Source organism: Mauremys mutica, chromosome 2, assembly GCF_020497125.1.
Source record: "Mauremys mutica isolate MM-2020 ecotype Southern chromosome 2, ASM2049712v1, whole genome shotgun sequence".
NCBI classification, from domain to species: domain Eukaryota; kingdom Metazoa; phylum Chordata; order Testudines; family Geoemydidae; genus Mauremys; species Mauremys mutica.
This window is the reverse complement of record NC_059073.1, coordinates 229,778,860-229,796,248: the sequence shown is the minus strand read 5'-3', so window position 1 is coordinate 229,796,248 and position 17,389 is coordinate 229,778,860.

The window sequence follows — 17,389 nt, the reverse complement described above, 5'->3', positions numbered from 1 at the left end:
TCACCTACATAGTTGCTATTGGGGCATTTAGTGCACTGGATGATGTATACCACATGTTGTGATAGGCTGGAGTAAGTCTCCTAGATCTTGAAAGGTGTGTTGTGGGGGATGTTGATCACTGTAGCAGTGAAGAGATGTCTGCAGGTTTTGCATCTGCTGTTCTGGCAGGATCTGGTGCCGCTTTGAATTGGTGGGGAGCTTGCTTCTGATGATGAGCTTGGAGAAGTTGGGGGTTGTTTGAAGGCCAGAAGAGGGAGTTCAGGAAAAAATTCTTTCAGCAGTCCCCATCAAGTATGGGTTGTAGTTGTTGATGATACCTCATAAGTTCTAGCGTGGGATGGTAGGTGACAACAAGGGGTGTGTGGTTATAGAGGGTTTTATTTCTGTATTGAAGCAGGTTCTCTCAGCGTATTTGGGTGACCGATTCCATGATGTGATCAACTTGTCTGGTGGAATATCCTTGTTTGGTAAAGGCAGGTTTGGGTGTGTTAAGGTGGATATCCCGGACTTTCTCCTTGGATAGAAGATATTACCTCACTCACCTCATCTCTGTAATATCCTGGGACTGATACAGCTACAACAACATGGCATACATAATCAAAAACTGGTTATTTTTACTAGAACATAGACCGCTCTTATAGTCCTGCCAAGGCAATGCGAGGCTTGCCTGTACAGGTGCTGCGGGACGGGCTCCTCATTGGACAACTAATACTTAAAAACATGTTAGCTCAGCAAATGCAAGAATCCGGAGGGAATACAGCACTGCTTCTATGTGGACAAGGGCCTTTTAAGGCTTACCCCATCTAGATATTCATAAATTCTGCCACAGAGCCTATGATCACATAGAAACTCTGCATGCTGAAACTCAGAATTTCTAGTCCCTTCTAAAGGGATTTCCTCATCCGTCTGCCTAGCTAGGCACTTATTTGGCTTCCACTGCTGTAATGTCCATGGAAAGACTGATTTGTCCCAACAAATGGACTTATTTGGGAGCTCACCTGTAATGAGGCTTATTACCTGTTAGGCAAAGGAGTTAAAAGCCAATCAGTGCATGTGTGATTGATTGATTTGCTGCCTGGGGGCAGAGGTTAGCAACGATCAATAGACGCCTTCCCTTATAAGGGAGCTCAGGAAATGCAGAGTCTTTCATATGGAGAAAAACCAGTAGAGCGTAGGTTAGTGCAGGATAGGTGGAAGAGTGGTGAGTTCAGCACAGCAAGGAGAAGCTAGGAGGGTTGAGGGAGAAGCCAGAGGCCTGAGAACTAAGGGGCAGTTGTGTTAAGCACAAGCTGTGGGGAAATAGCACAAGGGAGCTTGGATGTAAGGGGCAGCCTGGGGAAACAGTAGCACATCTGAAGAAGCAGACTAAGCTGCTTAATACAGGGTCCCTGGGCTGGAGACCAGAGCAGAGGGTGGGCCTGGGTTCACCTACCACTCCCTGAAGAAGAGGCACGTAAGCCACCAGAAGGAGGATTGGGCCCAGGGTGGGGTGGAAGACTGACACCAGAGGCTGAGTGGAAGAATAGCCCAAGGGAGCGGAAGGCTCTCATATGTTGGGATGTCTTGTGATGTTTCAATTTAGACCTTTCCTTAACCTGGAAAGGGGTTGAACTTTGTGACTTGGTTGAGGTCTAAGCCACAGAAGACCTGGTGAGAGGCAAGTGGCCTGCAGGAGGTACTAGAGATGAGGGTCGCCTACGGTATTGCACCCGGACACAAAGGAATGCAATGGGTGGTGAGTACGCTACCTTATGCCATCATCAAACTATAGTAAAACTGTGCTGGTCTCTGTTCTTTCCAGATCTGGGCAATACTACACAGGCAAGAAAGGAAAATGTATCCTGCCCTTGCCTACTATGTAGTCAAGAATGTTGGATTAGATTTTTAAAGTACTGTAGAATGAAATCAAATTTACTGACAGCATGCGTTTATACTGCTAAAAAATCTTTGTTGGCTTTTTGTTTATTGGTCACATTTTTCTTTTTGAGAAAATATCTATGTAGTTCACTTAGTATTACACCATTTGCTGTATGGAAGTAAAAGAGAAACAAAATCAGAGAGAGGTGGAGAGAGAGATTAGCTAATCCAAAGCATCTTGCTTGGATAATTTCAGTTATATATGGAAATACCTATTTACTCTCTTTATATTTCTTACAGTAAAGTAGCATACATTTGGGACCTGTTGACATGCTAGGGTCTCTTTGGCGAGCAAATAACTATGCAGCAAGAATAACATTTGTGCATGCACAAATTTGTTGGCATCAACACATCTGCTGCCAGCTAAAGAAAAGCACTTAGTTCTAGCTTCTAAATGGATCCCCTAGAGTTAGGGTTTTGATATCAAGAATTATTTCTGAAAGACAGTGAATTAAATTACACTGTATAGGAAGGCAGCTGCTTCTCCCAAGATCATAGAAATTGCAGTTTATAATCTATTTTGGCCAAAACCCTCATATGATCCCTTGACATGTCCCTTATAAATAAACCAAGAGTGACCGATTACAAAATCTGAATTGTTTCATTTTAGCCTGTTGTGCTTTGACACTTTTCTGCATTATCCCATGTATTACTAAGTGAATGAGGTCTGTCATAGGACGTGCCCTCATCCCATTCATGGAAAGACTAATGAACATGTCTGCACTCAGGAAGCAACAATTAGGTGAATATGCTCTGCCTGGAGAAGGGAAGCTTAAACATGTGAAACTTGCTAAGGAGCGGGAAGGGGGAAGAGAGTTTGCCCAGGAGGCGAGGGTGCTAGGAACTGCTGTTGAGCTCCAGGAGCAAGGGAAGCCCAGCCTGAGGCTGGGGCTGGCTTTTCCTTCCTCTGCCCTCCTTTTTTGGGGACAGATGGATATTGCCAGCCTAACATGCTCCTAGCCAGTGCCCTGTGCCATGCAGCCAGGGACCAGAAGTAATTGGACTCAGAAAGGACCTCGGGGGAGAACTGAACTCCTATCAGGGACAGAAAGATTGCCCAGGAGTGGGGGGTCCTGTACGGGGCAAAGGGACAGGAGACACAAAGGGTATGTCTACGATGCCATTAAAAAAACCTGCAGTACCAAGTCTCAAAGCCTGGGTCAGCTGATGGGGGCTCGGGCTCACAGGGAGCCCAAACATCTACGCTGTTGTCTTTAGCCCCCCCGAACCCAAGTCAACTGACCTGGGCCAGCTCTGGCCGTGCTGTGGCTCTTTTATTGCAGTATGGACATACCCAAAGAGACGCCACCGAGCCCAGGCTCAGAGTCAGCCAACTACAAGTCCAGAGAATGGTCAGGGATGGTCTAGATAATACTTAGTCCTGCCTTGAGTCTCTTCCAGTCCTATGATTCCAAGAAAACAGAACTTGAGTATTGTTCTCCTTTAGATCAATTGTGCTGTTCAGTAGGAAGAGGTCTGGTCTCGGTATACATTGTATATATCTTATACATTTAAGAGAGCTGGGTGAGGGACTGTCTTTTACTGGACCAACTTCTGTTGGTGGAAAAGACAAGCTTTTGAGCTCTACTGAGCTCTTCTTCATGTTTGGAAAATTTGATAGTCCCTTACTTACTTGAGCCTTGGTAACTTTTTAAAAAGCGAACGCCACCTAGTGGTCCAAGGGAAGTAATGCTGCTCCTATAGTGCTGCTTTATTTGCTCGCTAGAGGCAAATCAAGGATACGTGCCTATTATCTGGCTTAGAAAAGTTTATGCAGATCAAAATATTCAATCATGTAAATACTGGAAAGGATACAATAAAGCAGGAAGTTTTATTATGTGCTAGGATAGTCCCAAAAGGGTAAAACATATTTTTTTTTACAAACATCTGTATGCATATCTTGAGGGGACAACTCAGGGTGACTATTTTATGCTTTACTGGAAATTGTCAAAATAGTCAAAAGCCAAATGAGACACGGCTTCACCAAATGAGATGGTGATCACAGTTAGAACATGCAACTCCTTCACAGTCATTAAGAAAACCCATTGTAAATTTCAACTTTGACACATTTACTCTAATTGGATGGATTTCTATCTATCTATCTATCTATGATACACACACACAATCTTATTTCATTTGTCTGTTAAGCAATTGCAACTCTTTTCTGTACTAGTAAACCTTATACAGAGTGTACAAGTCTTGCAATGGAAATAGAGAGACTAGTATGGTAAATAGCTGGTTTGTTTTCACTAGCTATACTGAATGTAAAGGAGCCAGATTGCACAAGAGCAAACAAGTTAACTGATCCTTAAAAGGACACCATCAACGTGAAATCTGGTCAGCTGTAAAAAGTGAGTTTAAAAGTAGCTTCAAAAACTACACCTATCCCTAAGTCACTCTGACAATGTTTCCAATCCACATCCATGAGTGTGGTGTTACAATCAGGTTTTCCTTTTTTTCCTCTTTCCCTCCCAGCCTCCCTGGCTTTTTAATATTTTTCACTCCTGAGATATCCCACTCAAATAGGGACAACTGGCTAAATACATATAATCAGTTTTCACTGTTTATAGAGTCAAAGCACTGAGCTTCTCTTTCCCCCCCCCCCCCCTCGTGTCTCTGGTACATGAACATCACACGTTATTTACAACACTATCCATTTAAACAACATTTTCCCAACTAGTGTTCCTTTAATTTTACTTTCTTGAGTGTTTAACATCAGAATGTTTCCTATGGATTTCATACTGAACAACTGTCATAAAAACCTATTTGACAGAATAAAAAAGTTAAAAATTATACTGTCTGGCATATGCATGCTTCACTGAAGAAGTGCAGATACAGTGACTGTGCGTAAGAAGCCCATACAGAGATCCAGTCTCCTGTTCTTCCCTAGGGCCAACTCCTGCCAGTTGCTGAGTGCCTTCCAGTCCCATTAAGTTTCATTGCATCTCTGAGCCCTGGGACTTATTGCTTTGTGCTAGAGGGAGAAGTGACTTGGGATCCCAGCCTTTGTGAAATGCAGTACTTGTATAATCATTAATCCTCTCCTGTTTATCTCTGTTTTTTATCTAATATTCGTGGTCTGGGGTGGGAAATCTCCAGTTTCACACGCATTCTCAGAAGGCAAGTAGAATGTCAAGCCACAACTGTGGCCTCCTCCTGAGTGCTTAAACAAAGACAGCCTTTTACAGCTCTGGTGATCCATGGAACCTGGTATTGTGAAATGTCCCTGCTGCTAATGCACGGTGAGGTGAGCAACCACCTGGACTGCTTACTGCAATCATCTACAAAAATGGGAAAAAAACCAAGTGAGTGTGAGTGTCTTCCCATTCTGGAAAGAAAGAACCTCATCCAAATATGGTGTGGGTGGGGGGCTATTAACACAGGGAGGTCAAACTCCATTCTAGGGAGAGCGCTGCATTACAGCTATGGGCCCTACAAAGTTAGGCTCCTGAACAACCATCCGTCCACAACAGATATGCCCCACTGATAACAATAGGCTTCAGCCTGAGAGGAGTTGCAGACGCTTAGCAGCTCGCAGGGTCAGGCCCCACGGAAGGTTTGTACAGAGATCAAGTATAAAAATTTGGCCTATATCTAGTCACTCTATATTTTTAGAGCCAGATCCTGGGCTCAGTTATGCAGGGCCAACTTCTGTTAACACAGTTGCAACTCCCACTGAAGTTAAGGGCCTGATCCAGTTCTACTGACTTCAGTAGATTTTTGCAATGGGCTCTGTGTTCAGACTTTGACCATTAGCAAAATTACTATTGCATTCAAAATCATTAGGGCTTGTCTAAGCAGTTCTTGTTCTGCAGATACAGTTTAAAGCAATACAACTCTCTTTAGTGTGGCCAGAGCTATACTGGTATACAGGTACTTGCGTAGCGCTCAAGTTAAAATAAGTATGTAAAAATATTTTCATGTGAACGTTTTGTTTAAGAACTGGATAGAATGCCAGGGCTGTGTATTCCTGGACCCTACCCCTTTAAGGATTGGAGCTGAACTGCAAAGGTCAGAGAGGAGCCAGCTCCAGCAAGCAGGCATGTGGCCACAGCAGTGTGATATGATCCCGTAGGACTCCTGAAATAGTTTTTGTGCAAGCTGGGTTTTTTGTTCTTGTTTTCTGGGATATTCAGACTGTCCCTGGTCTGTCAATATCATTGCTAAATTGAGGGGAACAAGTTATTCCAATATAGGCACCTTTATACAGGTATAATTGTCTACACTGCAGAGCTTGTGCACTTTAACTCTGTAAGGCCATGTCTATCTGTACAGTGGTGCAGCTGTTCTGACGCAGCTATGCTGCTGCAGCACATCTGTTGAAGATGCTCTATGCTGACATAGCTGTTCACGTGCACAGCACTATGTCGTTGTAACTTATGTCACTCATAGGGTGGTTTATTCATACCCCTGAGCAACATAAGTTATGCTGACATAGGCAGTAGTGTAGACATAGCCTTACTACATTGGTGTAGTTAAAGTGGTACAAAAACTACCTGTAGACCGGGCCTTAGTGGGGAATAATGATGCAAGGCACTCTTAGTATCACTATTTCTGCCTTTATGTATCTGGCCATTGGTGGGTTAAAATGCCTGATCTGTGCTCTCAGTTGCTGAGAGTACAAATTAAGCACACAGCTGCAAAAACAAAATTCATTAATACCCCGATGAACTGAATAAAAGCACTCACAAGGCTGCTAAGGCAAGGCTATCTCTGGTCACATTTAGTAGGCTGTCTTGTCTTATTTTTGAATACGAGCTTGTGTGATGGCTGCCATCTTAGCTGACACACCAGGAACTGAGGTGGAGACTTCCAGAGGTAAAAGTGTCAGTGCTACAGCTTGACTAAAGAGCCAAGGCCGTGGCCCTTGATATCCTCTGTGGATCAGCACAGAGAGGGACCTGTAGAACATGCTCACCAGTAGGTTATACTTGCATTCTGCAGAATCTGGGTACCTCAAGCACATTAAATTCAGCCAGGATGTTGATCAAATGAGCTGGGGCTATTTTGGCCCCCCTCCCCTATCTCCCCATATTAAATGAATACATTGCAGTGAAAAACACTACACCCTGTTCACCTTTACTCTCATTTATACAGTAACAGCTGTCAGTAGCCGCAGACCACAGTGGGTACTGTACTCTGACACGTGACGAGGTTGTTAACCTTTTTGTAAACCTGAACCAGGTTGTGAGGCAGGAAATAAAGACCAGCCGTGTGTGTGTGTGTGTGTGACCATTATTACAGTAATGAAGAGTGCTTTCATGTGAACTCAAGTCCTGTTTTTTATACACATTTTAAACGAGAAGTTATGAAACTTTTGATTTCACACCAGCTGGCTGGATTAACATACACTTAGTTTCTTTGCACAGGAAAATAGGATGAAAATAATCATCATCTTGGCAGCTGTCTCCAATGGATAAGGATCATCTTACTGGGTCCAATTCAATATTTAGTTGAATACACTTTAGTTTTGTGTTGTCATTCACTTGATTTCAATGGATTTGCACCAGCATGATACTACAGCACTGGAGTAATGAGTCAGGCCCACTGTCTCCTGATCATCACTGATCTGATGTGCTGTGACTAGCCTGTCTGAGATCAATAACATTACTCAAAGCCAGGCTTAAGGGCAGATTTTCAGGCTTAAGGGCAGATTTCACAGGTGTTCTATAGTGGAACCAAGCACATCTGAATAGATGGTTAGTGGCTGCAGCATGGTCAGTATTTTGATGCTCCTACCTCTGCCAGCCATAAACCTTCTTGATCTTTGTGTCTAAACTGTTCTGCAATGTTACTGTATGCTTTTATATAGCTGCATGTCACTGGTGGGAGAGGAGAGTCCCTCAGCTGCAAAGTTTTGATCCACATCATGCCTCTGGATTTGATTTTTAGCTTATTAAAGAAAGGATGAATTCTAAATCTGTGGATACTCACATACAAGGATGGGTTTGGACTAGTCTCTCATTGTTGGCAAAATATTTTGGGGCCATGATGGCTGAATGGTACTATAGAAATGACAATGGTTTTTATTGTCACTCCTCCATATCTACCAGCTAGGGTGACCAAATGTCCCAATTTTATAAGGACAGTCCTGATTTTTGGGTCTTTTTCTTATATAGGCTCCTATTTACCCCCCCACCCCCTGTCCCAATTTTTCACATTTGCTGTCTGGTCACCCTACTACCAGCAGTTATTTTTTTAACTGATTCATTCAGTTCAGCATCCCTTCATATAAAAAGGAATTCACTGCTTTTAGGAATAGATTTGTTTATATTCAGGCCTTTTTCTGCTGTACTCTTCCTCTTGCTGTCTCTTTAATGTACAGGGTAGTTCAATATGTTTCTACACTATTGTCTTTTTTGTACAAAGTATCATTAAGTGCTTTGCGGTGACAGTTAAAGTGAAGTGAAAAGAAAGACTTTAACCCAGGCGTTGCCAACCTGAGCTGAGAAGGAGCCAAAATTTACCTACATACATTGCCAAAGAGCCACAGTAATATGTCAGCAGCCCCTCATCCGCTCCCCTGCCCCGTCCCCAGCACCTCCCATGCACCAGCAGCCCCGCCAATCAGTCCCTCCCCCTCTCCCTCCCTGCACCTCCCGATCAGCAGTTTTGTGGCATGCAGGAGGCTCTGGCAGGGCAGGGGAGGAGTGAGGGCACGGCAGGCTCAGGGGAGGGGGTGGAGTGGGGGCAGGGCCTGTGGTAGAGCCAGGGGTTGAGCAGTGAGCACCCCGTGGCACATTGGAAAGTTGGCGCCTGTAGCTCCAGCCCCAGTCGGTGCCTATACAAGGAGCTGCATATTAACTTCGGAAGAGCTGCATGTGGCTCCAGAGCCACAGGTTGGCTACCCCTGCTTTAAACAACTAAGAGGAGGCTAAGACTTCAGGAGCAGACATTTAAGTAGATGGATATTAGGTCAGATTGCAGAGTGTAACAAAACCATGGAGAACTCTGAAAAACAGGAAGGTAAAACTGAAGCAAATTCAGAAATGGACAGGAAACCATTGGAGATAAACAGATGATTATTAATGTGATCCCATGTATCTGGCCCTAGTAGTTTTGCCTCAACTTTCTATGTTCCCTGAAGATTATCAAATTGTGATTTATATACAACGTTCAGAGAATGGCTATCATCAGGATGGAAACTGTTGAAATAGGATTTCAGTAGAGATGGTGAGTAAGGGTAAACTCTAGTTGTGTTGGAGGAGGTACTACAAACTGCAGAGAATGAAGGTGTTGGGAATTCTATTCAGTCAAGAATGACTCCAAGATTTATGGACTATGACCAAATTTATCTTCTGATGAATCAAAGACAGGAATATGGAGACTGTCGGGATGGGTAAACTGATAGGAGAAATAAGGCTTTAAAGACTGCGTTAATGACATTTTAAGAGTTGGTTTTATCCATGATATCTGGGGTTCAAGCTAGGAATGACCCTGAGATGTCCTAGAAAGAAATTATAGCTAAGATAAATGCTAGTTAAGGTAGTCTTTGAGGTGCTCTGTAATAAAGAGTAAGGGGAAACTGCCTCTTCCCCCCCCCCCACTCATTTCAGTGAAATCGTTACAATCAGATGTAAATTAGAGCAGAAGATGATCAGCCACTATAGGGTGAGTTGAGACAGGGATCTGTGATCAGAGGTAGGGAACATCATTAACCATACCAAGAAAAGTGGTTGTTTCATTAGTGAGGATACTCAGGGTGAAATTCTGACTCCACTTAAGTCTACATCAAAACTACAATTGATTTCAGTGGGGTCAGGTCTTCACCCTAGACATCTGACTGGATCCCATGTGGAGAACAGAAAGCCCTGGTCTACACTTGGGGAGGTGGGGGGAACCATTTAAGATGCGCAACTTCAGCTATGAGAATAGGCTGAAGTCGACGTATCTTAGATCAACTTACCTCGCATCCTCACGGTGCAGGGTCGACTGCCACCGCTCCCCCATCGACTCCGCTTCCGCCTCTCGGCAGTGGTGGAGTTCCGGAGTCGACGGCAGAGCGATCGGGGATCAATTTATCGCGTCTACACTAGATGCAATAAATCGATCCCCAATAGATCGATCACTACTCACCAATCATGTGCCAGGGCAAAGATAGAAGGAATGGCAGAAAGTGGCTGTTACACACATAGGAGTAGCTGGGTAAAAGGACAAGGACATAATCTATGGAGACATGACGACCTTGTTGCCTGTAAACTTTTTTTAGATGGTGTTTTGTTAGTGACTTTATCTTTGGCTGGAGTAAACTTGGCAGCCACTGCAATCTAGAGGTGCTGGTGGATTGCTAGCAAACAGTGGTTGGCTATGATTCTGCAGGAAGGTCATTTTGCCCTCAGTATTGAGACTAATTCAGTTGGGAAAACCTGTTGTGTTGGGTTCATTTGTGCTGAATACCTGTGGAGTTTGGCACCAACCTTCTATGGAGTATTGTAGAGGAAAAGGAAATTTGCAAATTGTTCAGGTGACTTCATAGAAAGACTTTCTGCTATGGGGCCTTCTCTTAATACAATCCAGGGGCAGTGAGATTAATGGTGGGTCATGCCTTCCCATAGAGTGACTTTACTGACCTCGAAAATAACCAGACTGGATTTTATTTAATCTTTTGTATTTTCAAGTGCATTTCATACTTGTAAAATGGGCTGGTTGGCTGGACTGTCCTGGACACTGGAATTGTCTTTAATAACACTGGTACCTTTATTTATATTACCACAGTGACTAGGAACCCTAGTCATGGATCAGGACCCCACTGTGCTAGGTGCTTTACAAACAGAGAATAAAAAGACAACCCCTGCCCTAGAGAGCTCACAACTTAAGTATGTCCTGGGTAGGATCTAGCAGTCCCTGACAATTGGATGGACTAGTTATAGAAGTGAGTGGGTAGTTTACTTTCCATGTTTATTCACGCCTTTCTGTTGAGACTGCCAACATCTGCAACGTGGCTAGAGAGACCACTTGGTTGAAAAGTTTCAAAGTATTTTTTTCCGGCTTTTTTTCTTATTTCTAATTTTGTGTGTGACTTGTCCATGTTTTTTCATTTCTCACGAAAAATGTTCTGCTTTCTTGGATGTTTAAAATTTTTGAAAGTTTGGAAACTAGCATTTGTGGAAACCTTTTTTAAAAGTAAAGTATCTCTTGAAGCATTGAAACAAAAACAACTTTTAACATCTTGAAAACTTCCCCAAAAACATCTCATTTTGCAACCAACAATTCACTTCAGATAGGCTGTTTACAGTTATCTGAGGATAACTATGAACTAGATTTGAAGCACTGACCAAGAGGCAAAAGACTCTGTATCCCATTCATATTCACTGAGCATGTCCTCTGACTTTTTGCACACACACTGGGGCATTTTTCTCTACAAAATGGCCCCAGATATTGTAGCATAGTTAGACTTTATTTTTAAAAAATTTATTCATCATGGGCCAAACTTATAGGTATTTATTCAGGTACAGGCAAGCTGCAATTCTCCAAAAAAGGGCCATATTTTTTTTGAGATAAATGTACCCACACACGACCACAGCATATGTCATTTGAAAGCTTACTTTATGTACATTTAGATGCGGTATGATGTGGAGCTGTTGAATGGTGCTGTAAGCCCGTAAGTGAAGTGAAACAATGGTAACAAAATGAGAAAATATAGTGTTTTGCAGCTTCAGAAACACTGCAACATGATTAACTTCAGCGGTAAGAACTGTAGTCAATTTCAACACCTTAATGTGGCATTAAGTGATCACAGCTACCAAAGGACAATGTATTAAAATATTTTTATTGGTTTTGCATGGGCAAGTATTTTGAGAAATAATGAAGCTGTTTAACATGTGGCAAATATCAACATTTTGCAATATACTAATGTGAAATATATTCACATCACATTCTTAATTGTCAAAGCATCTCACAAATGATTATAATTTTCTATATTTTAAATTGAAATTTGAGCAGATCATTCTCACACTGAAGGTTGTGAACCAGTATTGCATGCCCACCGTTTGTACTGCATAGTGGGAAGATATAAATGTACATGAATTCCTAATTAGATGCTATGTTGTATATAGCAAAGCATTACATCTGCCTGGTAGAAGGTTTCAATTTGTAATTGCCTATGCATGCAGTACTAGTCTTTGAAATATTCTAGAAAGTACCCTTTTAATTCAGTGACGCCTATGCACAGGTTATTATTAGAGAGGACATAACAGTGGGCTCACTAAACAAAAATGGCAATTTTGAAACTACTGTAATTAAGCACAAATTATGTTAGATATGTCTGTATTTGTACAAAATGAAAAGTGTGGTGGTAATGCTAACAACATGCCTTGGGAATCTTACCTCTACAGGAAAGTTACAGTATAAAGACATTGAGGATACAAGCCCCTTAAAGCTTACATCAAGGAGGAAAAAGCTCTCAAACTTTGAAAACTTATTTTACAATAAAAGCAAAAGAATGCAAAATTGTCAAAAGCCACTGGCGCTGGACAGAATTCTGTGATGCTGGCAGCAGAAGCCAGGAGAGATGAACTGTATTGGTGGCTGCTGCCTGAATGAGTTTTTCTAGTTTGGCACATCTAATACTCCTATCACAGGGATTGCTTGCAGGACTACTCAGGCAAGTTGAATTTGGCACGTTAGAGTTTAACTCAGGAAAGAAAACAGACACTGAATTAGAACAGATTCAATCATGCTCGTTCTGGTGGCTATAGAAGCAGGTGAACATGTTCTCCAGTATTTGGTACTGTTATACAGGGCCGCCCAGAGGGGGGGGGGCAAAGGGGGCAATTTGCCTCGGGCCCCGGGCTCCGCAGGGGCCCCCAAGAGAACAGCTGAGGCTCCCGCCTCCGCCCTTCTCCTGGAGCCTCAGCGCATCAAGCGGCGTCCTCAGACAGCGCCGCAGCGAGTCTCCGGCGGGGCCCCTGAGCCCCGCCCCGCTCAGAGCCGCGTGGTGAGGGGGCGGGGCTGGGAGCTCCGGGCTGAGCTCAGCTCCCTCCGCTCGGCATGGAGCTCCCAGCCCCGCCCCCTCACCACGCGGCTCTGAGCGGGGCGGGGCTCAGGCCCCGCCGGAGACACGCTGCAGCTGTTCTGCGAGGCGCTGAGACTCCGGGTGAGGAGGGAGCCGGAGGTAAGAGGCTGGGGCCGGGGGGTTTGGCTAAGGGGCAGGGAGTCCTGGGGACAGTCAGGGCACAGGGAGGGGGCAGAGGTTGGGGGAGCGGTCAGGGGGCAGGGAATGGGAGGGTTTGGATTGTGGGCATTCTGGGGGGGGTGGATAGGGTCAGGGCCGCCCAGAGGGGGCAGGGCAAGAGGGCGCAGGAGCTTCTTTGCTCCCGGTCTTCGCCAGCGGGGGGTCCTTCCGCTCCAGGGCAGAAGGACCCCCCACTGGCGAATTACCGCCGAAGCGGGACCCGCCGCCGACGTGCAGCCCGGTCTTTGGCGGCAATTCGGCGGCGGGGGGGCCCTTCCGTTCCGGGACCCGCCGCTGAAGTGCCCCGAACACCGGGCTGCACTTCGGCGGCGGGTCCCGCTTCGGCGGTAATTCGGCGGCTCCCGCCGCGGGTCTTCGGGGCACTTCGGCGGCGGGTCCCAGAATGGAAGGGCCCCCCCGCCGCCGAAGACCCCGGGCCCCTGGAATCCTCTGGGCGGCCCTGCTGTTATATTGTTTGTTTGCTTGAGGAAAAATAGAAACATTTTGAGAGAGCAACCACCTAGGGGAGGCAGCACTCCAAACAGATCACATGTTGTTGTCCAGAATATCTGTCGAAGACAAACTGCATCCTTGGCAAGCATCACTTAATATATCTTTCTTTCTACTTGAGTAAAATGAATCTTAAAGCAAAACTATCTGGTCATGCTGCAACAATAGTCACCTTATGTCATTTCATTTTATCAGCTGATTGAAGAGAGAGAGAGAATGCTTTGTAGCAGCTTGGACAGAATAAAACCCTACTTCTCTCAGATGTAGAAATTGCAAGCTACTCCAGTAGCAAATTACAGGCAAGTCTAGAAAAACACCAATTCTGCAATTTCATTCCATTGGCAAGGCCAGCCTACCACAGTTCTGTGCAGCACAATGCCATTAGCTGATGTCATCCAAGCTGCCAGCAATCTGAATCAGGAACTTAAGTCATCCAAGTGTTTTGTGATGTTCTCCTGGCAAGTGAGCCTCATGAACAGCTTTGAAAAGAACAAGTGGTTTTTGTATGTCTCTTCAATCCTTCAGTCTGAAATAGCCACAATGAAAGCTTCAGAATATTATCCAAAGCCAAGTGATTGTAGTTAACAGAGGTCAGCTACTTCTGTGCCCGAGTTGGTGCAGGAGTTTGTCCTTTGGTTGATACAGGAAGAGGCATATAATTCAGCCAGCAGTTAGTATCATCCTTCAGAAGACCTTCAAAGAAGGTGCCTTTCAAATGCAGAGCACATAGTATTTAACAGTTCCAAGATTATCCCATCATTGCCTGTGGCGGATTTAGAGTTAGTGGGGCCCTGTGCTCAGCTTCATTTTTGGGGCCCCTCCTTGGGACCCAGCCAAGAAAAAGAACATTCTCTCTTATCTCCCCCCCGCCCCTGTTTTTCATTCTATTTTTCTTCCTCCTCCTCCTATAAGTAATAGGAAGTAAATGAAAATAAAGTGAGTACCTTGATTGTTTTTGTATTCTAACTTATTTTTCCACAGACCACTTGAAAATTGCTGAGGGTCTCGGTAGACCACTTAATGATCTTTTCAAATATTGTTTGTACTGTTAGCTAACTATTGTAAAACACTTTGGATAAGAGCGCTTTATTTAAAAAAATGTAAAAAAGCATTGGGGTGTGGGGGCTGGCCAGGACTTATGGTGTGGGAGGGGGCTGGGGGTTCAGGGTCTGGCCCGGAGTTAGGGTACAGGAGGGGGCTCAAGGCTGGGATAGGAGATTGGGGTGTGGAGTGCTTACCTGGGGCAGCTCCCATTTGGTGCAAGGGGTGCAGGTAAGGATATGGGTGTGTGTGCAGGAGTCAGGGTGGGCTGGGGTGTGGGTGGGTGCAGGAGTCAGGGAGAGTAGGGGGCTGGGGGTGTGGGGGGTTGCAGGAGTCGGGGAGGGCAGGGTGTGTGTGAGAGGAGTGCAGGAGTCAGGGCTGGGAGTGTGTGAGGGGGGGTGCAGGAGGAGGCTGGGGGTTGGGGTGAAGGGTCTGGCCAGGAATTAGGATGCAGGAGGGGGCTCAGGGTTGGGCAGGAGGTTGAGGTGTGGAGTGCTTACCTGGGGCAGCTCCCATTTGGTGTGAGGAGTGCAGGTGGGAATGGGGGGGTGCAGGAGCCATCATTTAGTGCTCAGGGTGGGGAGGGGGATGTGGGGGGGGGTGCAGGAGTCAGGGCTGGGTTCATGGGGGTGCTACTACCTTGTGATGTCCTACCAATACCAAATGACATTTGGTAGTGTTACTCAGGTGATTCCATTTTGGACTGGTTTCAATCACAAGCTTGCAACAAAGAGCAGCTACATAGCAGTTGCACATAAACCTATTCTGGAGATCAAACCAGCTGACAGGGCCATAGTCCATACTACAATGCTGAAATGTCAGCAGCTGTAGAACATTAGCATGCTGCTTGGACCATGAATCAGCAGCTCTATCTGTTGCCCAGCAAGTGAAATGGACTATCCCAAATGAACTTAGTACCAGTGGGATTCACCCGGGTGGTCTTCACACCCTGTGCTGTTTTACTGCATGTATTAGGGAAATTTTGGGGAGAGGCAGGACGGCTAGACCATTTGGTTGATTCTGGTGTGTAGGCAGCTTATACTACAAGCAAATGCTTGCTTGTAAGTAATTCAGCTGTGCTCTTTGTGGCTTGACTCTGGCATTTGAGGCAACTGTGTGCTCTGAAACGTTATTCATTTGTTAAGTAGTGTGATCAGGAAGGAGGTACTCATAGTTACAGAATTTGTCTGGCAAGTGTTGGCTGACACTCAAAAGGTGTCATTAAAGAGCTTGGTGCTGCAATTCAGCATATGCTACCACTACTAGAAGAATTTCAGACCTTCGGATTACGCCGAGTTTCCTACAGTCGAGTTCTGGGAATCGCTTTCTCCAGGTTTTGCATGGCTGAATGGCTGAGTGAGAGGATGATTAAAACTTTCTCTCTCTCTCTTTGTCCCCCCCCCATGTATTTCCATACTACTTTACTGCAGACATGCCCAAATATGCCAAGTGGATACAGTCTACATTCTTGATATGATAAATCTTTCTACACCGAACTGTGTATCTGCCAAGGCAATGAAGACTGTGGTAACCCATGCACTCTGACTGTTCATAACAATGAACAAGATGTTGAATAGAAATATCGCCAATCTATTAAATTTATACAAGTATTGAAAAGTATTAGACTTTGTTTTATCTGTGACGTCAAAGCATCATAAAGATCCCATTTTATGTCTTGAAATAATAGTCATTAAATTAACGAACAATGACACCATCTACAGGTCAAAATGACTGCTTTGAAATATTTGTATTAGTTTATACCTGTTTTTATATGTAACTTTAGCGCCCTCGTGGCCAAGATGGAGTCTGCTCTGCAGGCAGCTCTGGCCAAGAGAAGGCACACACAGGAATGCAGCAGGAAAAATCCCTTCCACCCCAGGGGCACCTGTTCCAGCCCCCCGAGAGTGAACACCCACACCCACAGGAAAAGTACAATGGATATAACAAAAGGAAGTATTTATTTACAGAGGGATGAGAGGAGAAAAACAACAAGGGGAAATATAGGGGGAGCAGTAGAACAGGGTTGCATCCAAACCAAGGCCCCACAGGCCCAGTGGTAGCACAGTCTGGAAGGGCAGACACCGAGCAATGTGTCTGCACACAGAGTTCAGGAGTCCTGAGCAAAGTTCCAGTCCTGTGGTGAGTCTTGGGTGCTCCTGGTCGTCTTTGGCGCCAGTGAACTCTCCCCAGCAAACCCCTCTGGTGCCCTCTTCTGCCGCTCTCTGCAAAGCCCCACAGAGCGACCCCCTCCCCACTTAACTATCTAGCAACCTCCTTCCTTGTTCCCAATGCAGAGTCACAAGCCCCAGTACTCTCAGCCCCACGCAGCTCTGGGCAGCCGTGATACTGGGTCCAGCTCCAGCCTGTCCTCAGGCGATTCCTCCCTGGCACAGTGCTTCTCCTGGCTCCTGTCCTGGGCTGTCCCCGATCAGCCGCCCTGCCCTTCCCAGGCTTCAGGCAGGTTCTCTGCTGCTTCACTTTGCAAGGGCCTGCTTGCTGCCACCTCTCTCTCTCTCCCTCCTAGCTCCAGAGCCCCCCCTGGAGTTTCCCTCCTTTTTTCCTCACTCCCCCTCCCCGGTTAGGAAAAAGGTTTAAAGGGGCCATGTTCTCTAAACCCCAAAGGGGTTACATATGGTAATAGCATCACTTGACAGCTCCATATCATACCTCATCTTAATGTAAACATAATAAACTTTCAAATGGCTCTTATGGTGTTTGAGGGAGGGGTGGAGAGGGTACATTATCAAT